This window comes from Lepus europaeus, chromosome 20, assembly GCF_033115175.1.
Source record: "Lepus europaeus isolate LE1 chromosome 20, mLepTim1.pri, whole genome shotgun sequence".
In the NCBI taxonomy this organism is placed as follows: domain Eukaryota; kingdom Metazoa; phylum Chordata; class Mammalia; order Lagomorpha; family Leporidae; genus Lepus; species Lepus europaeus.
Genome location: NC_084846.1, coordinates 17131981 through 17154079, shown reverse-complemented (window position 1 = coordinate 17154079; position 22099 = coordinate 17131981).

The window sequence follows — 22099 nt, the reverse complement described above, 5'->3', positions numbered from 1 at the left end:
TACAACTGGGCCGCCATTGTCTTGGATGTTGCTGTGGCTGATGCTATACCTCAGTCCTCCAGAATCACTATTTAAATGTTGCTACTTTCTGTCTGTCTGTCTCTCTCTCTCTCACTGTCTACTCTGCCTGTCAAATAATAAAAAAAAAGTTGCTGCTATGCAGACAGCTATCTTCAAGTCAATGATGAGGATGATGATGGTGCTAGAGGCAGTGAAGCACTTGTCTGGTATTTTGTTGCTGTCATTGTTCTGACTTCATCAGGATTCCAAGGTTTATATTATTAGTGTAAGGCTTTGGCAGGTGCGCTTGGAGGTGGAAGAAAAACTTATTCTGCTACTTTATATTGAATTAAAATAATCTTAATCGAGAAGCTATAAAGAAGCTTGGGCAAAATGAAATAATATTAAGCTAGCTATTTATATCCTCCAATTGTGAAATTGGTGTTATAACTAGTGCTGGCATTACTAGTTGGTAATAAAAATGATGAACAACATCTTAGCAGCACTGTTAGTGTTTTTTCACATATATGAATTTAAGTATAAAGCAAGCTTTTCTATCATCTATTATCTATTTCTTACAATTTCCTTTGAATTTAACCTAAGAAGGCTGTGCTGAGTATTTGTTGTTTATATTATCAAGATAACTACTTCAGTCTTCTACACCTAAAGAGCGAAAGCATTAGTCCACACAGCACTGGCAAATTGTACTTTCAGTATTCTGCATGGAATGGTTCTTGTTTATCTAATAGTTGGGTCAGCTTTTAAGAATGCAGACTGCTTTTAATGTTAAATCCTCAGTGAAATAGGTTCAGAAACAATTTAAAGTCATCTGTATGAAAATTTAGCTATCACTTAAAACTTTGTTTGAATACCAACATTGTTTCATAATGGCCAGCACTACTTATAACGCTTTGCCCAGCACATTATAGATGTGTCTCTCAAGTACATCAGCTACCACACAAAATTGATCTATGAAAGTGGTTTCACTGCTTCAAATATCAATAAAAGTTGACTTTGGTTTAGACGTTCTAGAACTGTGAACTTTGATGCAATTTTGTTTTTTTGGTTCAATTAGAGCATTTGCCTATATTCCCTCATGTGGTATTAACCACTATTGTGCATCATTCCAAGTGCATTTTCAGATGGCTCTCACTCTAGTTAATTTATCTTTTCCTCTAGACAAGAATTAAATATTTATCCATTTAATATTTCAGTTAACTTGTTTTCTCAGAAAGGAGATGTAAGGTTATAGCAACGCCTACCTGTTTCTGAGAAATCTCTCATAAACTCTTTCCAGTATTCTGAAGAATGGCTACTTTAAAAAGTTCATGGAAAATGGAATTTCAAGGTAAGTTTGGGTGCAAAAAAATTGAAAGCCATGCATATGAGGAGATCTTCAAAAAGTTTATGAAAATGCATATTATGAGGAATTATTTTTCATACATTTTGCTTTAGTTTCTTATGATTCACTTGTTCATATACAGTCTTAGAGCAGGTACTGTGGCACAGTGGGTTAATCCAGCCCTTCATATGCCCATATCCCATATTAAAGTGCCTGTTTTGAGTCCTGGCTAATCTGCTTCTGATCCAGCTTCTTGTTAATATGCCTGGGATGAAAGCAAATGGTGGCTTAAATATTTGGGTCCCTGCTACCCATGTGGAAGATCCCAGTGAAGTTTAGTCTTCTGGATTCAACCTGCCCAACTTTGACTGTTGGATGTATTTGAGTGAGTGAATCAGTAGATGGTAGATTCTCTCCTCTCTCTCTGTCTCTCTTTCTCTTTCATGTATCTCTCCCTCCCTCTGTCCTCCCCGCTCTGCTTTTCAGATAAAATAAAAATAATAAAAATGCATTCAGAGGTTGGTTTATAAAATTATTTGTATGAGAAGCAGAGAGACAGAAGCAGAGAGACAGGTAGACAGACAGGTCTCCTATCTGTTTTGGGTTCACTTCCCAAATGCTGACAATGACTGCAGTTATGCCAAAGACAAAGCTGGGAGACAGGACCTCAATCCTAGGCTCTCAAAAGGGTGACAAGAACTCAGCTACTGAGCTATCACAGCTACCTCCCAGGGTCGCTTTATCAGGAAACTGGATCTGTCGTGGGATGCAAGGGAAAAGCTAACACCTGCTTCTGCATGCTCACTTTATGTAACTCAAATCACTCAAGTATTAATAGATTTTGTGTAATTAAATACACAACTACTTTACTACCTTTTAAGATGCAATTTATCAAGCATGGCTTGAAAAGACGTTACTGTAAATGAACAGTAACTATTATGTCTTGTTAAAATTTAAGACAGCTGAATTGAATCCAACAAGTAGAATGACTGACCAACCTCCTGGAGTACTCCATTCAAAATCTAGATGTTTCTTTGGAAACATCTGAATCTTGAGACATCATTGTGAATTCCTGTTTGAAAGACTGAGTTCAGGCTGGCGCCGTGGCTCAATAGGCTAATCCTCTGCCTGCGGCACTGGCACACCAGGTTCTAGTCCTGGTCGGAGCGCTGGATTCTGTCCTGGTTGCTCCTCTTCCAGTCCAGCTCTCTGCTGTGGCCAGGGAGTGCAGTGGAAGATGGCCCAAGTCCTTGGGCCCTGCACTCGCATGGGTGACCAGGAGAGGCACCTGGCTGCTGGCTTTGGATCAGCGCAGTGCGCTGGCCACAGTGCGCTGGCCGCAGCGGCCATTGGAGGGTGAACCAACGGAAAAAGGAAGACCTTTCTCTATGTCTCTCTCTCTCACTGTCCACTCTGCCTGTCCAAAAAAAAAAAAAAAAAAAAAGACTGAGTTCAGTCTGCTGAGATCCAAACATACCTGAGAATATCTTGAGAAATGTGGCACATCTGCCTGAAGTCCTCTCCCAGGAATTAGCCTCTTAGTTAATGGGCATAGGCAATTTCCAAGGATAGATTCAGCACTAGTGAGGAGAAACAGTTTGGGATATTGCAAGGAATGTACCCTTTTCCAAAAATATTTTATTTATTTTAAAGGCAGAGTTACAGAGAGAGAAAGATCTTCTATCCACTTGTTCATTCCACCAATAACCACCACAGCCTGGGCTTGGTCAGGCCAATGTCAGAAGCCAGGAGATTCTTCCTGGTCCACTGTTGGTGGCAGGGGCCCAAGTGCTTGGAACATCTGTTGCTGCTTTCCCAGGTGTGTTAGCAGGGAGCTGGATGGGAGGTGGAGTGGCTGGGGGAACCAGAGGCCATGTGTAGGATGCTGGCATATAAGGGACAGTTTAACCTGCTGCACCACAATGCCAACCCTGAGTGTACCATTTAGATTTTCTGCTCTCAAGCTTCTGATGGCAGTTGCTTTCTTTTTTCTTTTCTTTTTTTGACAGAGTTAGACAGTGAGAGAGAGAGACAGAGTTGGTTCACCCCCCAAAGAGCCACTACGGCCAGTGTGCTGCGCTGATCCGAAGCCAGGAGCCAGGTGCTTCCTCGTGGTCTCCCATGCAAGTGCAGGGACCAAGCACTTGGGCCATCCTCCACTGCCTTCCCGGGCCACAGCAGAGAGCTGGAATGGAAGAGGAGCAACCGGGACAGAATCTGGCGCCACAACCAGGACTAGAACCCGGGGTGCCGGCACCACAGGTGGAGGATTAGCAAAGTGAGCTGTGGCACCAGCCAGGCAGTTGCTTTCTAATACAGGTATCTACCATAAACAGTTGGCCAAAAAAATGAGCTCTTCCATTAAAATTCAGTCACAGCTAAACTTCTCAACTTGTCCATGGGTACTCACAAGATGATGCAAATTTGTGCCTGATGGCTATTTATAATGCACAGGCAACATGCAGCACACCGTCTGGAAGAAATACGTTTCCATCTGATGTCAAGCAATTTAAAGCATTATTTTCATATCAAAACATTATTTTATAATGAAATAAAATAGCATTTGCATACATTTCAAAGATAAGTGTACAGCAATCTTAGTTGTGTTACTCCCCTCTGCTTTCTGGGATGGGAGAGTCTTTGAAAAATGTTGGTCAAGATTAAAAATACTGAACAGCCAGCTATGCTATAATGGGGAACAAAAGGGGATATGGCTTATTGGAGTCTGGTGCAAATTCATCAGGACAGTCATCAGACTGGGATGAGGCTCCTTGAAATTTTGGTGATTAGAATCTGTGATTTCGCAGGCATCCTGCAAATACACAGGATCTTGTATGTTGGAGGTGAGATCAAAGGAGAGGACAAAAAGGAATCATCTCACATGCAGGAGGGGTAGCTTATGGACATCCACACAGACACCTACACATCAGAGACTCAATGATGAGCTTAGAAGCTCACTAACTGCCAGCTCTCTCACGTCCCTTCCATTCCTATAAAGCTTCTGAGGTCCACAGCAACAACGATTTCACTGATTGTATCAATAAACATTCGTTAACTGGAGAGGAAATCTAAAGTCTTGAGTTAAGTTTGTTATAAACCAATTATGCTATGTACAAATCATCTCTCTGATGACATTGTCACAAAGATACATGACATCTACATGCAAAGCTTCATCTTTTATTATTGAGTTAATTTTGCAAAATTGGGTATTATTGAGATTGTCATTCAACCATTTCATTGATTTGACACTGGTGTTAGTCAATTATCATGTGCCAGGTCCTCAAAAGCAAGATAGAATAGAAAAGATTAACCCTTGAAGTAAACAGCAGAGACACAGCCAGGCAGTCAGAAGAAACTCTTCCAATTATGACTGTTTCAGAAAATATCTTCACACAGGATCTTAGTCCATTTTCTGCTGCAGTCACAGTACCAGAGGCGGAATATTCTATCAAGAACACCAGTTAATTTGGCTGATGATTCTGGAGGTTGGGAATCCAAGAGCACAGTGCTGGTTGATATTTGGTGGGACCTTCCTATCGCCTCATCCCATGGCAGAAGGCAGAGGAGCGAGAGAAGGCAAAGCTAGGGCAAGAGAGGGCTGAGCTTTCGTAACAAACCCACATGGATGATAACTAACCCACTTCTGTGATAACTGCACTGGTCAATTCATGCAGGCACGGGCTTCATGACCTCTTATTAAATTCCATCTCTCAACTCTGGTGTATTGGCAACTAAGTTACCAACACGTGAAATTTCCAGGACACATCCACACCCAAAGCAAACTGGACTCCACCTCTTCTCAGCTGGCTGCTGACTTCAACAGTATCTCTTAGAAATTTGTAACAGGGGTAGGTGTTGTGGTGTAGTAGGTCAAGCCACCACCTGCGATACCAGCATCCCATGTGGGCGCCAGTTCAAGTCCTGGCTGCTCCTCTTTTGATCCAGCTTGCTGCTATGACCTGGGAAAGCAGCAGAAGATGGTTCAAGTGCTTAGGCCCCTGCACCCACATGAGAGACCCAGAAGAAGCTCCTGGCTCCTGGCTTTGGATCTGCCCAGCTCTGGCAGCTGCAGCCATTTGTGGAGTCAACCAGCAGATGGAAGGCCTCTCTCTCTGTGTCTCTTCCTCTCTCTGTAAATTTGCCTCTCAAAAAATAAAATTCAAATTGAAAATGTGTAACAGTAGCTCGTAAGAGAGATAAACAGTTACCCCTGCTACCTGGATGATGCAGAGTTGAGGGCAAAGCACACTGTGTTCTCCAGTGTTGAGAATATGCCAGCATTGCCTCTGCTGAAGTCGCTGGGTTCATCCGATCTGAAGACAAAATATCATCTTGACCTCAGGAGAAACCAAACCCACATGCATGGAAACAGAGGGAGATATCCAAATACCCAGACTGACGAAGGCACTGTGGAAAATACTTAGCCAATTCAAAAATGTCTGTCGTTTAAAATTGTCATGAGTTACCTGACAGCTATCATCAATACAGAAAACTAGTTGAAAACAATACTCTTCAATCTAACCCGATTAAAATTCAGCATAGATGCTAGAAGATTTGGATTTGAAACTCAAGGTCAATATCACATTGTCCTTTGGTATTTACTAATTTTTAACCCCAATGGTGCCAAATTTTCTGTTTCTGAATGTTAGGTGATTGTCAAGAGCTCATAAGACCTAAATTCCTTAGCCAGTTTAAGGAAGATGCTGTGATGATTTGATTAAAGCCCAGTTTATGGGAGGGGGGAAGCCATTGTAACCCATAAGCTGTACTTTGGAAATTTATATTCATTAAATAAAAGTTTAATAAAAAAAAAAGTTCCATCAAGCCACAATGAACCAATCAGCCAGATAAGAGCAAGTTAACTATCCCTACATTAAGCATTTCTAGTTCAGAACTTGTTCGAAAGCAAGTCTAGAGTCAGAATGAGATCTGAGAGTCACAGTAACTTAAAATAAGTACAAAAGGAACTTACGTTTACTGACAAGTGGTTTCCAAGAGTTAAGGTACATCAGAAGCAGCTGTAGGCTTGCTTAAACACAGGTTGCTGGGGCCTAACCCGGGAATTCTGATTCAGCAAGTTTGGGACAGATTGGGAAGTAGCAAGTTTCCAGGATACTGGTGCTAAGGGTGCAGGGAACCACACGGTGAGAATCACTATGGGCATTTTGCTCATAATTCAACTTACCCTGGACAAAACTTAGGATATAATTATTTGATTTTCAATACATATGCTTCATATATATGAATACCACTTATACACAGAATAAACATATACATAAAGACTTGTGCTTTTAATTTCATAAGTTGTATTTAGTTCTTTTTAAAATTAGCCTCAGTTAATGTTTATTTATTAGAACAGCTTCAAAATACAGGATTCATAAGGGATACTGGTACAGGATACCATGATACCACCATGAGATGCCATGCTGTAAAATATTAACAGCTTTTATTTTTTGTACTTCAAACCTAAGTATAACTGCCTGGTAATAGGTTTTTGAGTAGAAGACAAGAAAACTTAAATACTAATATTTAGTAATAATATTTAGCTGGCATGGTGACACAGTGGCATGGTGGCTGCTGCCTGGGACAGCAGCATCCCATATCCAAACACCAGTTTGAGTCCTAGTTGTTCTACTTCCAGTTAACATGCTTGGGTCATCAATGGAAGAAGGCCAAAGTACTTGGACCCCTGCCCCAATATGAGGGACCTGGATGAAGTTCCTGACTCTAAGCTTTGGCCTGACCCTGTCCCAACTGAGGTGGCCATTTGGGGAATAAACCAGTGTATGGAAAAATCTCTTTCTTTCTCTGTTTCTCCCTCTCTCTATGTCCTACTGCCATTCATATCAATCAACCAAATCTTTGATAAGGAAATAAATATCAATATTTGTATTTCTGATCTTGTGAAATATTCTTCTTTTCTTATTTATAAATCAAATTCTCTAAGCCACTCTAAGGGTTTTAACTTTTAAGGTAATTTTGGAATAAGTCATTTGTCAAAGTGAATTATCTATAATTTTTCACTCAGTGACCTGTTTAGCACCTTCAAGTTTTTGTGCACAGGTGTTTTTATTAAAAACATTTCATTAAATATAGCTAAGTGGCCAATTGAATTACAAATTTGGAGTACTAAATGTCCTAATTGAATCATTTTATAAATTTTGCAGAACAATGCATATTAAAAAAGTCTTATACTTTAGGTCTGTGTGTGTATTTCATATACAGAGTAGATTTTCTTACCCATTTACATAGTTACAGAAATAAGTGAAAAGAGAAACATGGAAAAACATGTTTGGAAAATCTTTCTGAGAAGTCTGTTTGCACTGTAGTATAAAACGATATACCTTCTACCTTCATAATTTTATGTTTGATATGTATGTGTCTTACTTTTCATATCAGCAGCTCCAATTTAGCCATTTAAAATTTTATGTTATTTCGTTTTTTTGTTGCTTGTTTATTATCAGCCTATATTTTTGGAATATTTTCTTTGGGCTTTTTTTTTTTAAATTGATGATATTACATCTCAGTTTGTTAAAGAGAACCAGCTGTTTTCTTGAAAGATAATTTCTGAAGCTGATATGTGCCATAATTACACTGCAATTGCACAGCAATATCCATCAACGCAGATGAGGGTTCTATTTGTCCTTTTACCTCGTTAGAAGTTGCAAAGATAGATGTAGTCTATACTAGCTTGACTATTGCCCGCTACTGGTAAATCCAATCCCAGGCCGACTTCAAAAGATGGCAACTATACAAAACAGAGATTTAATGGCTGTGCTTTCTGTTTTTGTTTTAACCAATGGGAACATTTTGGGTCACAAGTTAACACCATCAGAAGTTTCACAAGCTCGTCTTTACAATTAGAATCTAAAACATGGCTTGAAAACAGAGCCATTTAAAAATCACTGACTTAAATGTGGTGTGAATTGGGGCATTCTTCCAGCACCAAACTATGGAGCCTTATTTTTTCCCTCCCTTTCTAGAAATCTACTTGAATGGTATTTATCTTATCAGTAGAAAATCCAATAGACCTTTTCCTTGTTCCCAGCAGGTATCCTCCTTTTCAGAACAACTCCAAGAAAGTGGGGATTTTTAAGTCTCATCATTTCCAAGATCAGCAATTAAGCATGCCTTCATTATCACAGTGATAAAAACTTGAGTGTTTAGTCATATGCGGAAGAAAACCATTTGAGTAAACAGCTGGACAGTCAATAATACTTTGCATTTGATGAGTGAGGAGGCGGATGTGCAAAGCCAGCAAAGGCTGGCTCCACCCAGCACTGACACTGTCTTGTCTGTTGCAATTCCAGTTCAAGCTCTGCGAGGGGGATGGTGCACATGTGCAAATAAACACAATCTTTCACAGCTCTTTCATTCTGACTGACCAGTGAGAAATTCAGTATTTTAATAATATTTGTTTTGGTAGAAGGGGCAGGAAATCATCTGGTTTTGTAACCAGTTGAGCAATCAGAGAAAACAAATCTTTTCTGAGCCCTTTAGTGCCCTTCTAGGAATCAGAACTTTCGATAGACTCGAACATTGTATTATGTAACAATAATTCTTTTATAAATTTCACTTTTTTCATTTATGTCAGGTGGGTTGCTATTTTCCTATGTAATATTCTTAATGCAAATATTGGCAGGGCAGCAAATAGAGATAAATTTAGCTGCAAAGTTTCTGGATTGATGTCAGCTTTAGGAGTTGAGAATTAAAATTAGTTCGTTCCTTTGCCAACAGTAACACAGATCTCAGAGCACACTTCCTCAGAGGTACTAAAATGGTGACAGCCTAGCTAACCACTGGGGAAAATGTTCTGTAAGACAGCTCATATTCCTTTAACAACTTGGGGTTAGCCTGATCCCACCTCAGCTGCCTTCCCCTTTGTTTAATTAATAACCCCACTACCTTTTGGAGAAGAAAGATTTAACACACAAAGGAAACAAATTCCAGGCAGAACTCATACTGCTGCAGAAAGGAAAAAAGTATGCCTGCAACAGTATGTCTTGTTTCTTGCTCGACACTTTTGCCAAATGCCTGTTTGCAACTACACGGCGATTTCAAAGTGGAACATAACTGCATAACTGACAGGCTCTTTTCTAGCAATTTCAGTCACTGACTGTGAACCAGTGTTGATTAGTCTGTAGCAGTCGACAAAACGATGCAGGTTGCACATTCAGAGAATAACCTTCTCACTTGTCATGACAAGCACTTGGTAGTATGTAGAATTGGACTCTTTATTATTTAACCTGTTAGTAAAGAAACAAACTTCATTTCCTGTAGCTTGTCACTTCCTGCCTGGTTTATTTTCTCAGTGCTAATACTTTTCAAGCCCTATTTCAAGCATTTTTACTTACCCTTGACATTGCTCCTCATCATAAATTGATATTGGGACTAACCAAAAGAATCCCTTACAAAATACATAGTTATTATTAAATAGATACATTAAGTCTTCTAAAAGTTGATGGAAATGATTTCAAGGGTTCTCACACCAAAGCAAACTTTTCTTTTAATTATTCTTCCCATGAACTTTTGACATCTACTCATATATATTATTTCTTTTTTTAAAAAAGATTTTCATTAATTTACTTGAGAGAGTTACAGACAGAGAGAAGGAGAGACAGAGAGAAAGATCTTCTATATGCTGGTTCACTCCCGAAATGGCCTCAAAGCCAGGAGCCAGGAGCTTCTTCTGAGTCTCGCATGCAGATGCAGAGGCTCAAGCACTTGGGCCATCATCTTCTGCTTTCCCAGGCAATAGCTGAGAGCTGGATCAGAAGAGGAGCAGCCAGGACTAGAACGGCAGCCCATATGGGATGCTGGTGCCACAGGCGGAGGCTTAGCTCACTATGCCTTAGTGCTGGTCCCTGAATTGAGTATTTCTTTTTTTTTTTTTTTTTAATTTTTGACAGGCAGAGTGGACAGTGAGAGAGAGAGAGATAGAGAGAAAGGTCTTCCTTTGCCGTTGGTTCACCCTCCAATGGCCGCCGCGGTAGGCGCGCTGCGGCCGGCGCACCGCGCTGATCTGATGGCAGGAGCCAGGTGCTTCTCCTGGTCTCCCATGGGGTGCAGGGCCCAAGAACTTGGGCCATCCTCCACTGCACTCCCTGGCCACAGCAGAGAGCTGGCCTGGAAGAGGGGCAACCGGGATAGGATTGGTGCCCCGACCGGGACTAGAACCCGGTGTGCCGGCGCCGCAAGGCAGAGGATTAGCCTATTGAGCCGCGGCGCCGGCCTTGAGTATTTCTAATGAAACAGATTCTGCATGTCATGGATGCAGTCATGACTGAAACCAACAAAGCACCTTACCCCATGGAACTTACTTTCTACTAAAAGCAATCAGAAAACAAACAAGTGTTTGCCATGTCAAGTGGTTCCACCTTTTGGTGGAAAGAAAAATAAACTGGAGTGTATCTGTTAGGATTCAAGCAGGAAGGCATAAGGCCTATGAATGAAGTAAACTAAGGGTTTTTTTTTTTTAAATGAGAACTTAATAATTGATCTTACATAATTGTGAAAGTTGATACAGAGTCTTTTGAAGACTTGCTTTTGCATCGTCTGGTGATGGACTTCAAGTCTGTTTATCTTCAAGAGTGAAGCAGGATGAGCAAGAACCTATGACAACGTATTAGAATTCAAGTTTGTCTCTCAGTACCTTCAACCTTGACCAACTACAGAAGGAAGAAGCACTCTACACCATGGAGCTGTACACCTGTCTGGCCAAGATTCAAAGATTCTCACAGTGATGGTGACCACGTAGACATCAGTGGGAGCAAGTGTCTGTGGCCCAGGTGTCATTTGCTGGCAAACAAGGTGAGCCAGGGCCATGCAGGCAAGATGCAGAGGTGTTGTCAGCACACACACATCTCCCAAGTGTAAAGGCTACTGATTCATTCCCACCTTTCAATCTCTCAACCCAAGCCTACGTTGATATAACATAGGGAACTCCAAGACACATGGATTTAATCTAGAAGAACTGATACAGTACAAAACTAGTGATGTCAAGTTGGTCATTATAGATTTCGACAGAATTATCTGGCTGGATCCATGATCACGGGACTTTTTCGTATAGAGGTAGGATTCAAAGCTATAGGATTGGTTGACATCATCTGGCATAAGTGGAGAACGAGAGAAACAGCTCTGGATGCTATTGCACTGTTTAGCATTCAGGGAGCTATGAAGGAATTGTAAAGAGGCTTCAGAGTGATGACTACACGGGAAGGGGAGAGACCAGATAGCAGTTTTCCAGAAACACGAGAGGAGAGAGTAGGAGCACCTCTTCCAACTGATGTCAGGCTGTGTAAAGTGAGAGATGGGATTGACAGCACAACTGTGTGCTTGTGTTTTTCTGCACACAGTGAATCCGAGACAGGAGCCATCATGGAAACAGGATGTGTCGTCGACTCTCTTGACACATTTTGTTAGACAACAAAATTGGAAGAGCAGAGAGAAAAACAGAAGCAGAGATCTTTGTCTGTGCATCTGTTTTAGGAGTGACTAAACTGCATTATTTCTAAAATAATGCTTACATGCTGAGGAGAGGAGTACCAGAGAGATAAAGACAGTGTAGAAGTGGGAGAAATGAAGGCAATGTCAATGGCAGGATTATCTATTTTAAAAGAAATTCTATGTAATATTGTTTATAAAATCTACAATATTGAGGAGAATGGCCACTGTTTTTTTTTTTTTAAGTGAATTTGGTTTAAGTAAAATTGTTTCCAATCCTGGGGCCATTCAGGGAGTTGTTGGGGAGGATTTCAATGATGAGCCTGAGGCAAACCTGTTTTAAAAAGGACATGTGAGGGGATAAGAGCGTCCTTACAGAAGCAGAATCAACAAGGGAGAAGGGATGCATACCACACACCTTCAGTATCTTGAGAGCCTGTGCATGGGAGAGCTTGTGCATGCGCACACAGAGCGCGGGAGACAAGCAAAGGGAGAGTAAGACACACCTGTGTGTTAGTGGGAGCCCTTCCACAAGGTGCCCCAGTGGTGAGCTGCTCCTGGGGACTGCGTGTGCCAGGGCAGATGCCAGTGACTGAGCACATGCCTCCTCTGTGACTTGGTTGTAAATTCTTTTCTTTCTGTACTTTCTTTTCTATACAGAGTCAGGCTGTCCTGGGCTGTTATGCCAGCTCCTTAAGTTGCTCTGCCTTTTCTCCTCCTACTCCTAATACGATCACTGACATTTGCTTTGTGCAGCACTGTTCTTACATTATTCTTGGAAAACATTTCAGAAATTCCTCTTTATCTACACCAGATTTTTCTTAAAGGACCACACAGATAGCAAAGGTTCTATGTCTATGTCATTATGATTCAATTCCAAAGCAATTGCAAAATAGCATCTTAGACGATACATAGGTGAGTGAGATGTCTCTGCTCCAATAAAATGTAAGCATAAATTAAAAATTAAGCACAGGAGGTCCACAAGTCATGGTTGGTGGCCCCCAACTATAAAATACAAATACAAATGATATTGTTTCTTATTGAAGCATTGTCATTTGCAACATTGCTATTTTACTCTACTATGAAGCGATATACAATCACAGATGAAAAAGTCATCTCAGAGGTTTGATACCATCCATCCCAAATCCCCGCAATTCAGGAAATGCTGACTGCTACATAGAATATACTGACACTCACAAATTTTTCCACAATTGTGTGCATTTTCAGCCACAAAGTGGTAGCCACAGTCAACCTGAAATTCTCTTGTCTTTCATATGTTGTAGAGTTGGTTATTAATGTCCCCCTGGGGAAGAAAAAAAAAACACTTTTAAATATAAACCCAATACTCCTGGTGGGATATATACTTGTTCTCAACACAATACATTCATATTTTTATATTTAAATATAATAATAATACATGTCCATTTTACAAGCATAAGTACATTTGTGGTGTGTGTTTGTATTTTTGTGCATTCATATTTGTGGTTTTTCTATATATTTGTGTGCAACTGTATTTGTTGAGTAAGTGGTTAAGAAACATTATGTCTGGCCGGCACCACAGCTCACTTGGCTAATCCTCCACCTGCGGCACTGGCACCCTGGGTTCTAGTCCTTGTTAGGGCACCGGATTCTGTCCCGGTTGCTCCTTTTCCAGTCCAGCTCTCTGCTGTGGCCCGGGAAGGCAGTGGGGGATGGCCCAAGTCCTTGGGCCCTACACCTGCATGGGAGACCAGGAGGAAGCACCTGGCTCCTGGCTTCGGATCAGTGCAGCGCACCAGCCGCTGTGCCTCTTTGGGGGGGGGATGAACCAACAGAAGGAGACCTTTCTCTCTGCATCTCTCTCTCATTGTCTAACTCTGCCTGTCAAAAAAAAAAAAGAAAAAAAGAAAGAAACATTATGTCTTATTAGAGAGAGGCCCAGCTACAGTCATAGCTCTATCACTTTAATTACTTGTGATCTTGGCTGCTTTAGTGATAAGCACATAACTTTTGTGTTCTGTACAAATTGTATTGTTCTAAAAATTATGTGAAGGATTTACTGCAGCATTTATTTACATGGTTTCTTTAGTTGCATGGTACATTTTATAATATAAATATATATACTTATATAAATATATAAGTAAATGTTATATGAATTCTTCAGATGGTCAAACTATAAATGTGTAATGAATGCTTATCTTCTTAAAATTCTACTTCTTACTAAGCTCTTATTCAGTTTGCTCTTCATGACACCATGATTACAGAAGCATGCTTAATAATGTCACAATTCTTTTTTATATATTTATTTATTTTTAAAAGAGTGGCAGAGAGAGAGAGAAAGGGAGAGACAGAGAAGGAGAGATTTTCCATTCTTTGGCTCACTCCCCAAATGGCCTGTGCTGGGATTGGGCCAGGCCTAAGCCTGGAGTGCAGAATCAACCGAGTCTCTGATGGGGTAGCAGGGGCCCAAAGACTTGGGCCACCATCCTCTGCTTTCCCAGATAAATTATCAGGGAGCTGGATTGAAAGCTGAGCAGCCCAACACCAGCATAGCAAGGAGTGGCTTAATCCACTGAGCCAGCTGCAGCCCTCCTGCGATTCTTTTTTTTTTTTTTTTACAATGGACAATTCCTGGAGATTCAATGAGAAAACTTTTTTCTCTCTGAAGCCCCTACATCAAATGGTTCCTTCAAAATTATTCCCTCTGTTATTCAGAGTGGTCAACACAAGCTGACAGAGTATGCAAATGTCGGTGCTGAGACTCTCACCAGCCAGTTGGATTCGTGCACAGCTTTCATCCATTCAGAAATCAGGCTCCCAGGATGCCCTGGGCTTGCAATTCCAGTGTCTCATGGTGTTCCACTTTCAGGCATGTGGAAAGGAAAGAGAATATGGCAAAACACATTGCTTTTCATTATCTGGAACCTGCTATGACCCACTATTTCCCCATATTATTTTTTTTTTGAGATTTATTATTTATTTCAAAGGCAGAGTTACAGAGAGAGAAAGAGAGAGAGAAAAGGTGAGACAAAGAGAAAGGGGTCTTCCAACTGTTGGTTCATTCCCCAGATGACTGCAATGGTCAGGGCTGAACTAGGCCGAAGCCAGGAGCCAAGTCTCCCCCATGGGCAGAAGCGGCCCAAGCACTTGGGCAATTGGCAGGGAGCTCAATCAGAAGTGGAGCAGCTAGGACACAAACTGGCACCTATATGGGATGCTGGTGTCATAGGCAGTGTCTGTACCCACTGCACCATAGTATTGGTCCCTACCCATATTCTTTTTTTTTATTTTTATTTTATCTAAGTTATACAAGTTTCATGTATTTCATACATACAGATTTAGGACATAGATTCTTTCCACCCTACCCTCCCTCCTACCCACACTCCAACCCTTCTTCTTCCTTCCTCTCCTATTCCCACTCTTAATTTTTACAAAGATCTATTTTCAGCTTACTTAATATTCATAAGGTTAACCCTATAATAAGAATTCAACAAATAGTACGATGAAACACTATTCCTTAACAGAAAAGGGCTGTAAACAATCATTGAATCTCAAAATGTCCATTTCACTCCAATATATTACATTTTAGGTACTCTATTAGTAACTCCAGATCAGGGAAAACATATGATATCTGTATTTTGGGGATGGCTTATTTCACTAAGTATATTCACACAGCACCTTGAATGCTATTAGGAGAATTAGGACATAGTGTTCTGTGTATCCAGAAAAAGAGTTAATAACATTTAGAATTTATTTTTAAAAATGACATGTTGAGGATGATATTGATAAAAGCAGAAATAATTTATTGCAATATAATAGTTGGAAATTTCACAAAATGTTTGTTTGAAATCTTGGAAAGTTGTATAGTATTGAAGGTGATTTGAGTCCTCCAGACAAAAATTTTACCAACTTCTTCAGGCAGAAAAATAAAACAAAGAAACATTGCCTGGGGTAAAAGCATTCACTGAAAATTTACAGCATTAAATCATCATACATTTATCTAGAAAATAATTTCCTTTGTTAGGCAAATTTGGATAGATCCCTAGAAAAGATCTAATAGATCACTTACAGAATTTTTCTGCACATCCATTCATTTAAATAATCTTTAAAATATGTGTGTGTCTTAAACACTACTGATACATTTCTGAGAGTCATGAACTAACAACACCCATATATCCGTGATTTTGAGTTGCTCTCCTTTTAGTCACTGGGATCATTGCCTGTGTTGAGAGCTGTGCTCTCCTCTGTGCTCAGAACATGACCTTGGGTCTAATCTCCCATGCAACATTAATTGTAGGAATCTTGAGAAATACACAGAACCCAAGTTGCATGCTTTGTCCCAGTGCTCAAATTGTATCTCAAGGCAAACAGCCACTCATTGACAGGTGGAGCACACATAGGGACTGGGAGCTGGTCTTCTATCCCTGAGGCAATGTGGTTAGCAAGTTGTCAAAGCTGAAAAGATCTCTGGGATGCGCTGGTTCACATACATTTAATGTACTCTCTTGTGGACGTTCCAGTCTCTGGTTGGATTACAAATCATTTGGAAATGGCCTGAGCGCGAAGCCTTTTTCAATGCTGTCACTGTACATGGCGATTTGCCTGTTCTACATTTTGTCCCTGAAGTGCACCAGAGCGTGGTGGTGGGAAAAAGCATTATCACTGCTACTGATTGAACAGAATGAGCAGTGAGCAGAAGAAGCAATAAACAAGATAAGAAACAAGTTTTCTATTAGTACTGTTAACAAGAGCAAAGACAGTAACGAAAGGGGATGCAGGAAGTCACAACGGAGCACTGAACTTTTGTAGGGTAATAGCAAAAGTCTCCCCACCAAAATAGTCCTAAGAATAATGAGGGAGCAAGCCGTGTGGACAGTGGAAACTTTTTTTCTGGAGAATCACAGTAGAATGAGCGAGACCCCAAGGAGGGAGCAGGTTTCCTGCCTGTTTGCTTTTGCTCTCTGGTTCTTGCAGTTTTTCACTGTCTCAATTGAGATAATTCCTCAAATCTCTGAAATTTAAGGATTTCTCCTTCTTTTCATTAGATCTTTTTTCTTGTTTTGTTTGGTATCTCTAAGTAGAATTCAGGGAAAACTCTGACTTTAGCTCTTTGTAGCTTTTAAATATTTTTTTTTAACAATTGAAACATTTATTTCAGAGGCAGAGTGACAGACAGGAGAGAGGAGAAAGAGCCAGAAAGAGGGTGGTTCATCACCATAATCATCTGTATTAATGTGTAACAGCTTTGGATCTTCTCTTTGCCCAGCTGTCAGTCATCAAGTAAAGGAACGTTAAATGTGATGATGTAGAAGAGGGAAAGTGTCGGCTTTTAGAGCACTCTACTCCGGCAGAGAAAGGACATTAAGTGGGTTCCATGCTCATCTGCTTGGATTGGGTAGGAAGGCCTAGGACCGGCCTTCCTCTTGGTTCCCATGTTTCTCAGCGATGTCTCTTAACAGGCTGGGAAAAGTGGAGCTTCAGTGAATACAGCACTTTTCTTTATGAGTATGTAGCTTCAATTTCCTTGAGTGGCTTCCATTAAGTCTCTTCCTGCATCATATTTCTGTTGGACGTTGTCCGGATTTCCTACTAGGGTTTCCACAAATGATCACAAACTTATCATCTGAAAACAATAAAAAAATTATGATTGCTTTTTTCTGGAGCAGAGAAATTCCAGATGGGTTTGACTGGGTAGAGAACGCAGGCAAGGCAGTGCCTTTCACGCCGCTATGTCTCTGGCTCTCTGGCATTTATAGGGAGCCACATGACACATGGAGCTCATTGTTTGGATCACCCAGCATAATCTCTACATCTCAAGGTCAGTTGGTAACAATTCCAATTCTACCTGCAACCTTCATTTCCCCTTGCCATGGAGCAAGATGCAAGCATTTCTGATGGGTGTGAGGAGGTCATTTTCCTGCCTCCTGAGAAACCTGAATCCAAGTGATAAAATAAATCCTTCTATTTGGAAGCTGAGAGGTATGGGAGTTTGCTGTGCAGGACTCAAGTGGGTTTCTTTTACATAGGAGTTTGCTTAGTCGATCTTCTCAGCTGATGCTTTCTCTCTTCCCAAGGCAATGCCGTGACCTTCATGTAGGCACTCCTCACAAGCATATTTAATTATTTCAGTGCATTCCTTTCCTTCAACGGAATGGCATCGTGGTCAGTGGCAGAAAAGTGGTGACTTTACTGGTTATCATGGAGTGGCTTGAGCGTGACCCCTCCATGCTGAGCCCCTGGCTTTGACGCGTACTTAATCGGCACCCAAATCTTAGCATGCATGGGTCCTAAAAGACATTGTAAAGAATATATTTCTAGTGTATTGGAGCTGTGGCAAAGTGGGTAAAGCTGCCGCCTGCAGTGCCAGCATCCCTTATGGGCACTGGTTCAAGTCCCGGCACTAGAGCACTAGTTCTGATCCAGCTCTCTGCTATGGCCTGAGAAAGCAGTAGAAGATGGTCCAAGTCTTTGGGACCCTGCATCCATGTGGGAGACCTGGAAAAAGCTCCTGGCTTCGAATTGGCATAGCTCTGGCCATTGTGACCATCTAGGGAGTGAACCAACAGATGGAAGATCCTTCTCTTTGCCTCTCTGTAACTCTGCCATTCAAATATATAAATAAATCTTTTTAAAAAATTAAAAAGCAGTACTCTATTCTCAAAAAAAAGTATGTGTTTCTCGTAGTCCTCACACCCAGGATGTATTTTTTTTTTTTTTTGGAATTCTAGAAAGTCATGACAATTTTAATTCAGACTAGGAAGACTGCCCCCAAAATGACACTTAAAAACAGACAAAACATTTGCATTGGTCCTAAGAAAGCATAAAACCTGAAATAAGGTAGACGTTTTAGAAATAGAAAACTGACTAAGCTGTATCTGAGTCTTGGTTTTGTGCATTTGTTATTTGGCAGGCAAAAGGTTGGTTACAGAAAATTCTGGGTGTCTTAGAGCTGTTTTGCTCTGCTTTATGTAAAACAAGTCGCTTTGGTTTATTTATTCCATCCTTGTGCTGACCTAATGCTCAACACACTTGACTGAAAATAGAGCAGCATTTATAGGGCAAAAGAAGACAGAAATCAATATCTGTCTGAAATATAAATCATCAAAGAGATTCCAAACAAATGATAAGAAAGGAGAAGGTGAAGGACTTTGTTATTTTTAATCAAGTCTCTTTTAAATAAACAATGATTTGTATTGCAACATGAAAACCTGATTCCCAATACTTTGAGAAGATGTCAGATGACGGCATTACATTTTGGTAAACACTATTGATTTTTCAACTGCTGAATAATTTTAAAGTGAACAAAACTCCTTTCCTTAATAAAATCGTACTTGTAAAGTACTGCCTCTTATTTCTTTTAAATTTTTCAGCAGACAACCCGAATTTCTCCTAGAATTTCATCAGTAGATTTTATGAAGCAAATGGAATGACACAGATGTGGTTTTATTTTACAGTGTCTCTCTTTCTGAAACATGCTGTCTATATTAATAATGTTTTCATTAATTTCATGTCAGAGGCTTCGTGACGGTAATATATACTGATGACAAACCTTAAAAATTGTGTATTTAAGAGGCAGAGAGACTTAGTGAGAGAGTTCTCATCCACTGGTTCACTTCTCGAAAGCCTGCAACGCCTGGGACTCAGCCTGGTCAAAGCAGCAAGCTAAGAACTCATTTGGATCTGCCACAGGGTGGTGGGAACCCGGTCACTGCTGCCATCCCTGCTGTCTTCCGGGATCTGAATTAGCAGGAAGCTGGAATCAGTAGTGGAGCTGGAACTCAAACGCAGGCACTCTGATGTGCCATGTGGGTATCTCAACTGGGTCCTAACTGCTAGGCCAAACACTGGCCCCAGGTAACACACTTACACAACTTTTCAAGGGATTTAAAGGCACAGAGACAGGTAAGTCAGTTGACAGTAGAAATGTTTTCTCTGGACTCTTAATAATGATCTGGTCTCTGTTCTTAAAGATGAGATCTCACCTTTGAAAGACTGTCCCATCAGTAACTTTTATTTAAAAGTTTTTTTTTTTAAAGAAAAAAATAATTTGGGGCTCAAAGATGACAGGAGCTGGTTGTTAGAGTAAAAGGTAAAAGCAAATAATGACAAATTAGAAAATTTCCTTCGCCTCCTGCCTCAGAGAAGACGCTGGGTGAATACCGTCTACCTTCCAGCTCTCTGAAGTTCTGTTCAGAGCCATGGCATAAAGACAGGCAGGCTGGGTCCTGCCCAATGTTAGGGCACCACTCACGCTCCCATTCACTGCACCAGACGCTTGCCCGGGGGCAGCACCGAGGTCTCACATTCCATCACTTTTTAGCAGCACTAGCATCTTGAGGAAGAGACGAGACCCCAGGTCACTCTTGGAAAGATTCTCATAGCAGTCAGTGAAATGCTAGAAGAAAAACTTCCTTGATTTCTGTTTACTTTGGTGTCAAACAGACACAAACTTAAAAGCCAGACTGGAAAATAAAGTGGGCAGCTTAGCCTTAAAAACACACACGCACCACAATGTATCTCAGCACCCAGGGGAATGCAAGCACCCCACTTCTCAGTGTGGAATTCACAAAAGAATCATCAAGAGGAAGACAATTCTAAAGGACAGAAATGAAAAGTAAGAATAGATGTACTGGGCAAAAGTTTGCAAATTTCTGAAAAAGGAAAATTCAGGGTTTTCTTAAGCCCCACAAAATTGTATTGGTAGTGGCCGGCACTGTAGTGCACTAGGTTAATCGCCCACCTGCCATGCCAGCATCCCAAATGGGCACCAGTTCTAGTCCCGGCTATGGCCTGGGAAAGCAGAAGATGGTCCAAGAGCTTGGGCCCCTGGACCCATGTGGGAGACCTGGAAGAAGCTCCTGGCTCCTGGCTTTGGATCAGCCTTGCTCTGGCCTTGCAGCTATTTGGAGAGTGAACCAGCAGATGGAAGACCATTCTCTCTGTTTCTCCCTCTCTTTATCTGTAACTCTACCTCTCAAATAAATAAATAAAATCTAAAAAAACAATTGTATTGGTAAACTATGCTCTAAAGTTTAAGAACAAAAAGAGTTCATTTTCAGGGGGCTGGCGCCATGGCTCACTTGGTTAATCTTCCGCCTGTGGCACTGGCATCCCTTATGGGCTCCGGTTCTAGTCCAGTTGCTCCTCTTCCAGACCAGCTCTCTGCTGTGGCCCAGGAAAGCAGTGGAGGATGGCCCAAGTGCTTGGGCCTCTGCACCTGCATGGGAGACCGGGAAGAAGCACCTGGCTCTTGGCTTTGGATTGGCGCAGTGCGCCGGCCGTAGCGGCCATTTGGGGAGTGAACCAACGGAAGGAAGACCTTTCTCTCTGTCTCTGTCTCTGTCTATAACTCTACCTGTCAAATAAATTTAAAAAAATTTAAAAAGAGTTCACTTTCAAATAAATAATGCTAGTGTTGACTATATCATACATGTGTGAAGCCATATCTCTTGTAGCCATCTTACTGATTTATAATAATACACATAACATGTCATGTTTTAGTCTAAACAAAGTTCCCCAACAAAGAAGGCTTTAAGGATCCCAGAATTTCTAACATTACTATGTTTTACAATAGCTTTTTTTCTCCCAAGATGCATCGAGTGGCATCCTTTGGAAGGAATGGTATGTGGAACACAGGGTGGAAAGACGCTCTGTTCTGTGTTCTACATATCAGTAGATTAAACAGTAGCTTCCCCCTAATATGTTGGTCCCATTTTTAATATTTATTTTCAAAGAGTTCAACCTAAGAAAATGTAAGAAATGTAATTAGGAAGAAGAAAATTGACTTTGAGCGATGACAAGAAACCTGGGTTTTATTTTAATCATGTTGGACTCTCTGCCAACTTTGTCTGCAAAGGCCAGGTTAAAGAACTTCCACTTAATTAACCAACACTGCTGATCTCAATTAATGACAAGATCCCTCACACCTGTTTCCAGCGTTCTCCAGGGAGCCTGCGGAAGGCAGAGGGCAGATTGAGAGTTCCATAGGGCCAGAGAGTGCAGGAGGGAGCAGAGAGGCTAATTTCTCCTGGAAGATCTTCATTAGTCACCTGCGGGGCGGGACGTCAGTGCTGCTGGGAGTCTTGCTCCAGCGAGAGGTGCAAGCACTACTTTTAAGTAATCTGCTCAGCTGCAGAGAACCTGGGGTCCAGCTGACAAGAAACACACAGTTGCTGAGACTTTAGTTAAGCACCAATGGAATGAATGTGAAGGCAGAGGATTTTATTTCCAAAAAAATCCCAGTGTGCACAAATCCACTCAGAGGAAATCAGTGTTGCTTAACTTAACCAGACTACTGATGTGACGGAGTTCTAACTCCAACTCTGCTTTCCTTTA